This window comes from Triticum aestivum, chromosome 2D (genome assembly GCF_018294505.1).
Source record: "Triticum aestivum cultivar Chinese Spring chromosome 2D, IWGSC CS RefSeq v2.1, whole genome shotgun sequence".
NCBI lineage: Eukaryota > Viridiplantae > Streptophyta > Magnoliopsida > Poales > Poaceae > Triticum > Triticum aestivum.
In genome coordinates, this window is record NC_057799.1 from 40231436 (window position 1) to 40243406 (window position 11971).

Genomic DNA, 11971 nt, shown 5'->3' on the forward strand with positions numbered 1-11971 from the left:
GGATCATATGCACTTATGGTTGGAACTCTAGCAAGCATCCGCAACTACTAAAGATCATTAAGGTAAAACCTAACCATAGCATTAAAGCATCAAGTCCTCTTTATTCCCATACGCAACAACCCCCTTACTCGGGTTTGTGTTTCAGTCACTCACCAACCCACTATAAGTGAATCATGAACGTATTGCAACACCCTACAGCGGGAATCCCTCACGCTTGCGCGACACGGAGGGCACCATAGGACAGCACCAAAGTAAAACATACAACTCGTACCAATCTAGATCATCAATCAACCCAAGGACAAAATATATCTACTCAAAACATCATAGGATGGCAACACATCATTGGATCATAATATGTGGCATAAAGCACCATGTTCAAGTAGGGATTACAGCGGGGTGCGGGAGAGTGGACCGCGTAAGAGAGATGAGGATGGGGTTGATGGTGGTGATGTTGATGAAGACGATCACCGCGGCGATGATTCCCCCCTTGATGGCACTCCGGCGCCACCGAGAGAGAGGAGGAGAGGTTCTCCCCCTTGTGCTTCCTCCTCCATGGCCTCCCCCCTAGATGGGGAAAGGTTCTCCCTCTGATCATTGGCCTTCATGGCGATGATGGCCTCTTCGGGATACTCCTCCATGGCCACCGGTGATGATGGCTCCCTCCGGCAGGGTGCCGGAGAGGGCCTAGATTGATTTCTCGTGGCTACAGAGGCTTGCGGCGGCGGAACTCCCGATCTAGGTTTCTTTCTGGAAGTTTGGGTATATATGAGAGGTGTTGGTGTTGATTTCACGTCAGGGGGGTTTCCGGGCTGTCCACGAGGCAGGGGGCGCGCCCCGGGGGGTGGGCGCCCCCCACCCTCGTGGGCAGCCCGGGACTCCTCTGGCCTACTTCCGGTACTCCGTGGGCTTCTCCTGGTCCAAAAATGATCTCCGTCAAGTTGCACGTCAATTGGACTCCGTTTGGTTTTCCTTTTCTGCGATACTCTAAAACAAGGAGAAAACAAAAACTGGCACTGGGCTCTATGTTAATAGGTTAGTCCCAAAAATCATATAAAAGTGTATAATAAAGCCCATTAAACATCCAAGATAGATAATATAACAGCATGAATACTTTATAAATTATAGATACGTTGGAGACGTATCACACCACAGCGTAATGGTGTGTCCGAATGTCGTAATCGTACTTTACTAGATATGGTGCGATCTATGATGTCTCTTACTGATTACCGCTATCATTTTGGGGTTATACTTTAGAGACGGCTGCATTCACGTTAAATAGGGCACCATCAAAATCCGTTGAGACGACGCCTTATGAATTGTGGTTTGGCAAGAAACCAAAGTTGTCGTTTCTTAAAGTTTGGGGCTGCGATGCTTATGTGAAAAAACTTCAACCTAATAAGCTCGAACCCAAATCGGAGAAATGTGTCTTCATAGGATACCCAAAGGAAACTGTTGGGTACACCTTCTATCACAGATCTGAAGGCAAGACTTCTGTTGCTAAATTTGGATCCTTTCTAGAGAAGGAGTTTCTCTCGAAAGAAGTGAGTGGGAGGAAAGTAGAACTTGATGAGGTAACCGTACCTGCTCCCTTATTGGAAAGTATTTCATCACATAAACCGGTTCCTGTGACATCTATACCAATTAGTGAGGAAGTTAATGATGAAGCTCATGAAACTTCAGATCAAGTTGTTACTGAACCTCGTAGGTCAACCAGAGTAAGATCCGCACCAGAGTGGTACGGTAATCCCGTTCTGGAGGTTATGTTACTAGACCATGATGAACCTACGAACTATGAAGAAGCGATGGTGAGCCCAGATTCCACAAAATGGCTTGAGGCCATGAAATCCGAGATGGGATCCATGTATGAGAACAAAGTATGGACTTCGGTTGACTTGCCCGATGATCGGCAAGCCATTGAGAATAAATGGATCTTCAAGAAGAAGACTGACGCTGACGGTAATGTTACTGTCTACAAAGCTCGACTTGTTGCAAAAGGTTTTCGACAAGTTCAAGGGATTGACTACGATGAGACTTTCTCACCCGTAGCGATGCTTAAGTCTGTCTGAATCATGTTAGCAATTGCCGCATTTTATGATTACAAAATTTGGCAAATGGATGTCAAAACTGCATTCCTGAATGGATTTCTGGAAGAAGAGTTGTATATGATGCAACCGGAAGGTTTTGTCGATCCAAAGGGAGCTAACAAAGTGTGCAAGCTCCAGCGATCCATTTATGGACTGGTGCAAGCCTCTCGGAGTTGGAATAAACGTTTTGATAGTGTGATCAAAGCATATGGTTTTATACAGACTTTTGGAGAAGCCTGTATTTACAAGAAAGTGAGTGGGAGCTCTGTAGCATTTCTAATATTATATGTGGATGACATATTGTTGATTGGAAATGATATAGAATTTCTGGATAGCATAAAAGGATATTTGAATAAGAGTTTTTCAATGAAGGACCTCGGTGAAGCTGCTTATATATTGGGCATCAAGATCTATAGAGATAGATCAAGACGCTTAATTGGACTTTCACAAAGCACATACCTTGACAAAGTTTTGAAGAAGTTCAAAATGGATCAAGCAAAGAAAGGGTTCTTGCCTGTGTTACAAGGTGTGAAGTTGAGTCAGACTCAATGCCCGACCACTGCAGAAGATAGAGAGAAAATGAAAGATGTTCCCTATGCTTTAGCCATAGGCTCTATCAGGTATGCAATGCTGTGTACCAGACCTGATGTGTGCCTTGCTATAAGTTTAGCAGGGAGGTACCAAAGTAATCCAGGAGTGGATCACTGGACAACGGTCAAGAACATCCTGAAATACCTGAAAAGGACTAAGGATATGTTTTTCATTTATGGAGGTGACAAAGAGCTAGTCGTAAAAGGTTACGTCGATGCAAGCTTTGACACTAATCCGGACGATTCTAAATCGCAAACCGGATACGTGTTTACATTGAACGGTGAAGCTGTCAGTTGGTGCAGTTCTAAACAAAGCGTTGTGGCGGGATCTACGTGTGATGCGGAGTACATAGCTGCTTCGGAAGCAGCAAATGAAGGAGTCTGGATGAAGGAGTTCATATCCGATCTAGGTGTCATACCTAGTGCATCGGGTCCAATGAAAATCTTTTGTGACAATACTGGTGCAATTGCCTTGGCAAAGGAATCCAGATTTCACAAGAGAACCAAGCACATCAAGAGACGCTTCAACTCCATCCGGGATCAAGTCCAGGTGGCACACATAGAAATTTGCAAGATACATACGGATCTGAATGTTGCAGACCCGTTGACTAAGCCTCTTCCACGAGCAAAACATGATCAGCACCAAGGCTCCATGGGTGTTAGAATCATTACTGTGTAATCTAGATTACTGACTCTAGTGCAAGTGGGAGACTGAAGGAAATATGCCCTAGAGGCAATAATAAAGTTATTATTTATTTCCTTATATCATGATAAATGTTTATTATTCATGCTAGAATTGTATTAACCGGAAACATAATACTTGTGTGAATACATAGACAAACAGAGTGTCACTAGTATGCCTCTACTTGACTAGCTCGTTAATCAAAGATGGTTATGTTTCCTAGCCATGGACATGAGTTGTCATTTGATTAACGGGATCACATCATTAGGAGAATGATGTGATTGACTTGACCCATTCCGTTAGCTTAGCACTTGATCGTTTAGTATTCTGCTATTGCTTTCTTCATGACTTATACATGTTCCTATGACTATGAGATTATGCAACTCCCATTTACCGGAGGAACACTTTGTGTGCTACCAAACGTCACAACGTAACTGGGTGATCATAAAGGTGCTCTACAGGTGTCTCCAAAGGTACTTGTTGGGTTGGCGTATTTCGAGATTAGGATTTGTCACTCCGATTGTCGAAGAGGTATCTCTGGGCCCTCTCGGTAATGCACATCACTATAAGCCTTGCAAGCAATGTGACTAATGAGTTAGTTGCGGGATGATGTATTACGGAACGAGTAAAGAGACTTGCCAGTAACGAGATTGAACTAGGTATTGAGATACCGACGATCAAATCTCGGGCAAGTAACATACCGATGACAAAGGGAACAACGTATGTTGTTATGTGGTTTGACCGATAAAGATCTTCGTAGAATATGTAGGAGCCAATATGAGCATCCAGGTTCCGCTATTGGTTATTGACCGGAGACGTGTCTCGGTCATGTCTACATAGTTCTCGAACCCGTAGGGTCCGCACGCTTAAAGTTCGATGACGGTTATATTATGAGTTTATGTGTTTTGATGTAACGAAGGTAGTTCGGAGTCCCGGATGTGATCACGGACATGACGAGGAGTCTTGAAATGGTCAAGACGTAAAGATCGATATATTGGATGACTATATTTGGATACTGGAATGGTTCCGGGTGAGATCGGGATAATACCGGAGCACCGGGAGGTTATCGGAACCCCCCGGGAGGTATATGGGCCTTAATGGGATTTAGTGGAAAGGAGGGGAAAGGAGCAAGGGAGGGGGCGCCCCCCCCCAAGCCCAATCCGAATTGGGAGGGGGGCCGACCCCCCTTTCCTTCCTCCCTCCTTCCTCTTCCTTCCCTCTCCCTCTCCAAATAGGAAAAGGAGGAGTCCTACTCCCGGTGGGAGTAGGACTCCCCCATTGGCTGGCCCTCTCCTCACCCCTTTATATACGGAGGAGAGGGGCACCCCATAGACACAATAATTGATCTCTTGGATCTTTTAGCCGTGTGCGGTGCCCCTCTCCACCATAGTCCACATCGATAATATTGTAGCAGTGCTTAGGTGAAGCCCTGCGTCGGTAGCAACATCATCATCGTCACCACGCCGTCGTGCTGACGGAACTCACCCTCAAAGCTCGGCTGGATCGGAGTTCGAGGGACATCATCGAGTTGAACGTGTGTAGAACTCGAAGGTGCCGTGCGTTTGGTACTTGATCGGTCGGATCGTGAAGATGTACGACTACATCAACCGCGTTGTGCTAATGCTTCCGCTTTCGGTCTACGAGGGTACGTGGACACACTCTCCCCTCTCGTTGCTATGCATCACCATGATCCTGTGTGTGCGTAGGAATTTTTTTGAAATTACTACGTTCCCCAACACCATCATCACCGGAGGCCATGGAGGAGGATCCCGGAGGGGCCATCATCGCCATGAAGGCCAAGGACCAGAGGGAGAACCTCTCCCCATCTAGGGGGGAGGCCATGGAGGAGGAAGCACAAGGGGGAGCACCTCTCCTCCTCTCTCTCGGTGGCGCCGGAGTGCCATCGGGAGGGGAATCATCGCCGCGGTGATCGTGTTCATCAACATGACCATCATCATCACCATCCTCATCTCTTTTACGCGGTCCACTCTCCCGCAACCCGCTGTAATCCCTACTTGAACATGGTGTTTTATGCCACATATTATGATCCAATGATGTGTTGCTATCCTATGATGTTTTGAGTAGATATCCTTTGTCTTTGGGTTGATTGATGATCTAGATTGGTATGATTTGTATGTTTTATTTTGGTCCTGTCCTATTGTGTCCTCCGTGTCGCGCAAGCGTGAGGGATTCCCGCTGTAGGGTGTTGCAATATGTCCATGGTTTACTTATTGTCTGTGTTGCTTGAGTGACAGAAGCATAAACACGGATAAGTGGGTCACGGCGTATGGGATAAAGGGGACTTGATACTTAAAATGCTATAGTTGGGTTTTACCTTAATTATCTTTACTAGTTGCGGATGCTTGCTAGAGTTCCAATCATAAGTGCATATGATCCAAGAAGGGAAAGTATGTTAGCTTATGCCTCTCCCTCATATGAAATTTCAATAGTGATTACCGGTCTTGTTAACAATTGCCTAGGACAATTCCGCACACCAATCCATCATTATTCCACACTCGCTATTTATAATATTTAGCAATATATTCTAACTTTATGATAACAGCACCTACTTTTATATTTTAGCTCTCCGATACCATGCAAAGTTATCCTCTTCATACCCACAACGTAGTTTTATTTCTCCTTTCTAATTGGAAGGAAACGTTCGGTGTACGTAGCTAGAGTCGTATCAGTAGCAGATAGGACTTGAGAGAATATTGATCTTACCTTTAGCTCTTTGTGGGTTCGACACTCCATACTTATCACTTCCACCTTTGGGAATTGCTACGATGATTCCCTGCACTTGGGGATTATCATTTATCATTTGATGAATGGGGTCACATCATTAGAGAATGATGATGGACAAGACCCATCTGTTAGCTTAGCATAATGATCGTTTAGTTTATTGTTGTTGCTTTCTTCATGACTTATACATGTTCCTATGACTATGAGATTATGCAACTCCCGAATACCGGAGGAACACTTAGTGTGCTATCAAACATCACAACATAACTGGGTGATTATAAAGATGCTCTACAGGTGTCTCAAATGGTGTTTGTTGAGTTGGCATAGGTCGAGATTAGGATTTGTCACTCCGATTGTCGGAGAGGTATCTCTGGGCCCTCTCGGTAATGCACATCACTATAAGCCTTGCAAGCAATGTGACTAATGAGTTAGTTGCGGGATGATGCATTATGGAACGAGTAAAGAGACTTGTCAGTAACGAGATTAAACTAGGTATGATGATACCGACGATCGAATCTCGGGCAAGTAACATACCGATGACAAAGGGAACAACGTATGTTGTTGTGCGGTTTGACCAATAAAGATCTTTGTAGAATATGTAGGAACCAATATGAGCATCGAGGTTCCGCTATTTGTTATTGACCGGAGATGAGTCTCGGTCATGTCTACATAGTTCTCGAACCCGTAGGGTCCGCACGCTTAACATTCGATGACGATATGTATTATGAGTTTTGTGATTTTATGTACTGAAGGTAGTTCGAAGTCCCGGATGTGATCACGGACATGACGAGGAGTCTCGTAATGGTCGAGACATAAAGAATGATATATTGGACGATGTTATTCGGACACCGGATGAGTTCTGGGGGTAACCGGATAAATATCAGAGTGTCGAAAGATATCCTAGGAGCTACTTGAATTCCCACTAAACTCCCAAAACTTTCTGGTTATGCAATCTGGTGTTGGGGATACAGGGGACACAAAATATATCACCCAAACTAGCAATCCCTAGATCCAGCTGTATCCATCCGTCAAAACATAACCAAGAAACCTTCGGAAATCGTGTACCTCAACCTTCGAAAAGCATCCGTTATACGAGTTATGGCAATACTCCCGAACTCCCGCCCTAGTACTGGGTGGTGTCGAGGTGATCTCACCAACAACTGCATAAAAGAGATTTCGATGTCGGCGAAACTCAGGTATTCCAGAACTGCAACGATAAAATTGTGACGACAACACCTCGGAGCTCAACTCCCCGGGACACGGACATGACGAGGAGTCTCGTAATGGTTGAGACATAAAGAATGATATATTGGACGATGTTATTCGGACACCGGATGAGTTCCGGGGGTAACCGGATAAATATCAGAGTGTCGGAAGGGTTATCGGAACCACCGGAGAAGTAATGGGCCTTATTGGGCCTAGGGGAGAGAGAGAGAGGTGCAGCCAAGGGCTGGCTGCGCACCCTGCTACCTCTTGAGCATGCGTTGGTTTCCCCTTGAAGAGGAAAGGGTGATGCAGCAAAGTAGCGTAAGTATTTCCCTCAGTTTTTGAGAACCAAGGTATCAATCCAGTAGGAGACAACGCACAAGTCACCTAGTACCTGCACAAACAATCAAGAACCTTGCAACCAACGCGATAAAGGGGTTGTCAATCCCTTCACGGTCACTCGCAAAAGTGAGATCTAATAAAGATAGTAAAGTAAATATTTTTGGTATTTTTGTTGTATAGATTGGAAAGTAAAGATTGCAAAATAGTAAACGAGATGCGATGTAAATAAAAGAGATGCAATATAATAAGAAAGAGACCCGGGGGCCATAGGTTTCACTAGTGGCTTCTCTCAAGATAGCATGTATTACGGTGGGTGAACAAATTACTGCCGAGCAATTGATAGAAAAGCGCATAGTTATGAAGATATCTAAGGCAATGATCATGAATATAGGCATCACGTCCGTGTCAAGTAGACCGAAACGATTCTGCATCTACTACTATTACTCCACACATCGACCGCTATCCAGCATGCATCTAGAGTATTAAGTTCATAAGAACAGAGTAACGCATTAAGCAAGATGACATGATGTAGAGGGATAAACTCAAGCAATATGATATAAACCCCATCTTTTTATCCTCGATGGCAACAATACAATACGTGCCTTGCTGCCCCTACTGTCACTGGGAAAGGACACCGCAAGATTGAACCCAAAGCTAAGCACTTCTCCCATTGCAAGAAAGATCAATCTAGTAGGCCAAACTAAACCGATAATTCTAAGAGACTTGCAAAGATATCAAATCATGCATATAAGAATTCAGAGAAAAACCAAATAATATTCATAGATAATCTTGTTCATAAATCCACAGTTCATCGGATCTCGGCAAACACACCGCAAAAGAGTATTACATCAAATATATCTCCAAGAACATCGAGGAGAACTTTGTATTGAGAATCAAAGAGAGAGAAGAAGCCATCAAGCTAATAACTATGGACCCGAAGGTCTGTGGTAATGTAACGCCCACGATGCGGCTATATCTCCCACGTGTCGAGGCACGACTTAGAGGCATAACTGCATTGTGGTTTTGTCGCAAGAAGGGTCATCTTCACACAATCTCATGTAATGAACAAGAATGGGATAACGAGAGTTGGCTTACAATCGCCACTTCACACAATACATAAATATAGTTCATACATCATCCAAAATCCACACATAGACCGACTACGGTCAAAACCAAATGAAAATAAGATAACCCCAAATGCTAGATCCCCGGTCGTCCCAACTGGGCTCCACTACTGATCATCAGGAAAAGAAACATAGTAATGACCACGTTCCTCATCGAACTCCCACTTGAGCTCGGTTGCGTCATCTGCACTGGCATCGTCGACACCTGCAACTGTTTTGGTAGAATCTGTGAGTCACGAGGACTCAGCAATCTCACACCCGCGAGATCAAGACTATTTAAGCTTACAGGAAAAGATGGTGTAATGAGGTGGAGCTGCAGCAGGCACTAAGCATATATGGTGGCTAACATACGCAAATGAGAGCGAAAAGAGAGGCAACGCAACGGTCGTGAAGCTAGAAATGATCCTGAAACTACTTACGTTCATGCATAACTCAAACCGTGTTCACTTCCCGGACTCCGCCGAGAAGAGACCATCACGGCTACACACACAGTTGATGTATTTTAAATTGGGTCAAGTGACAAGTTCTCTACAACCGGACATTAACAAATTCCCATCTGCCTCATAACCGTGGGCACGGCTTTTGAAAGATAATACCCTGCAGGGGTGTCCCAACTTAGCCCATTATAAGCTCTCACGGTCAACGAAGGATAAACCTTCTCCCGGAAAGACCCGATCAGTCTCGGAATCCCGGTTTACAAGACATTTCGACAATGGTAAAACAAGACCAGCAAAGCCGCCCGAATGTGCCGACAAATACCGATAGGAGCTGCACATATCTCGTTCTCAGGGCACACTGGATAAGCGAAGCGTACAGGTACCAACATAACCCAAGTTGCCAAGGGACGGTCCCGCACGGTGCTCTAGTTTGGACCAGCACTCAGAGGAACACTGGCCCGGGGGTTTAAATAAAGATGACCCTCGGGCTCGCGAAAACCCAAGGGAAAAAGGCTTAGGTGGCAAATGGTAAAACCAAGGTTGGGCCTTGCTGGAGGAGTTTTATTCAAGGCGAACTGTCAAGGGGGTCCCATAAATCACCCAACCGCGTAAGGAACGCAAACTCAAGGAACATAATCCCGGTATGACGGAAACTAGGGCGGCAAGAGTGGAACAAAACACCAGGCATAAGGCCGAGCCTTCCATCCTTTACCAAATATATATAGATGCATTAATTAAATAAGAGATATTGTGATATTCCAAAATATCCATGTTCCAACATGGAACCAACTTCAACTTCACCTGCAACTAATAACGCTATACGAAGGGCTGAGCAAAAGCGGTAACTTAGCCAAACAATGGTTTGCTAGGAAAGGATGGTTAGAGGCTTGACATGGCAATATGGGAGGCATGATATAGCAAGTGGTAGGTAGCGCAGCATAGCAATAGAATAAGCAACTAGCAAAGCAAAGATAGAAGTGATTTCGAGGGTATGGTCATCGTGCGTGCAAGGTTCTCAGAGTTGTCGAAAGCTTGATCCTCGTAAGCATACTCAACAGGTTCCTCGTTCACGAACTCGTCTCCCGGCTCTACCCAAAACAAGAACACAAGCAATGGAACCACAATCAATCACGGGAAATGCACAAGCAACATGATGCAAAACATGTATGATATGCGAGATGTGGTATGCGATGCATATGCGTGCTCCGGAAGAAAAATGATGAACAAGGCAGTAACTTGGCAAACCAAGCATGCCACTGGAAAGATGAGATGATTTCGGTCGAAATCGGTATAAAGATCACCGGAAACGGATGCACGGTTTGCAAATGGCAAGCAAAACAAGAATGACACGATTCTGCGATTAACAGCATGATAGCACTTAGAATACAACAAGTAACTATGCTACAGCACTCCAACATAGCAACACAGCATATGGAAGTAATCTACAGGCGATGCTTGACAAAAGATGAACACTGAGCTATGGCTAGATCACAATAGAACAGGCTCAAACAAGCATGGCAAAAGTGCAAAAGATATCAGGTTCACAGACTTAGTGAAATTACTGGACATGGCAGAAACAACATCAGGTAGCAATATTCAGAGCAAGAAATCAACATGCTACAGGAACTTAACATGGAAAAACAAGGCATGGAATGAATCTACTAAATGCATAGAACAAAAGTACCTTACTGACCATAAGCCAAAAAGGACCAGAAGATATGATGGCAACCATGTAAACATAGCAAGTTTCGTTAACAGGTTTCAGACTTGGCAGAAAACAGAGCATGGCAGAAACAGTAATATGAAGGCATCTTGCTGAGCTTGATTCACTCACCACAAAGCAATTCATGACAAAACAAGCATACCTACAGCAAGATGACATGTTTATGAAGCTATCCATGGCAAGAGCAAGTTCATTGCATGAAAGGATCAACTACAACAAGCTTAGCAAAATTGAATATCATGTTAACAATCTGCCAGAAATATTTTATAGCACAAGTAGAGCAAGATTAAGGCATGCTATGGCACTCCATAATTGCAAACAAGGGCATGAATGGATATATCACAACTATATCTACAAAATATACTTACTGAACATCTCCAAAAGGAGCATGGATCTCACTGTAGTGACATGGATACATGGCAACAAAATAACAGCAGTCATAGACTTGGTAAAATTACTAAGTCCGTGAAATCAGAAACATCACGAAGCCTAGTTTGCATGCTTGTGCTAGTCACCACATAGATCACAAAAATACATGGCATAAACCTCTGTGACGATGGCATGTCATACATCAAAACACATGTAGAGCTCATGCCCATAAGATGCACACATGAAATGCAACAAAATAACAAATCACCAAGTTCTGATAAGTATCAGCAGTTAACAGCATATAGCACTCTTGCACCAGAGATTTGAGCATCAAGATGGACTCCAATGAGCATGGTATAATGGAACAAAATGAAGAGCATCTCGAGGCAAACATTTCGATATATTACACGCATGAAACGGAGCAGTATGCAGAGAGTTATGATGCGATGAACTATGCAACGGAATATGAAAATAACTGGACTTAGAGAAATTCGAGAGGGGGAGAAAGTCAACCCTACTGGATCCCGATCCGGATCGGCGCGGGCTCGAGCTCGGGCTCGCCGGAGTGAGCTCGGGAGAGGGAGGAGGGAGAGGGCGGCCGGCCGGAGGGAGGAGAGGAGCTCGCCGGGGCTCGGGCTCCGGTGCGGGACGGGCGGCGGCGCGGGGGACGGC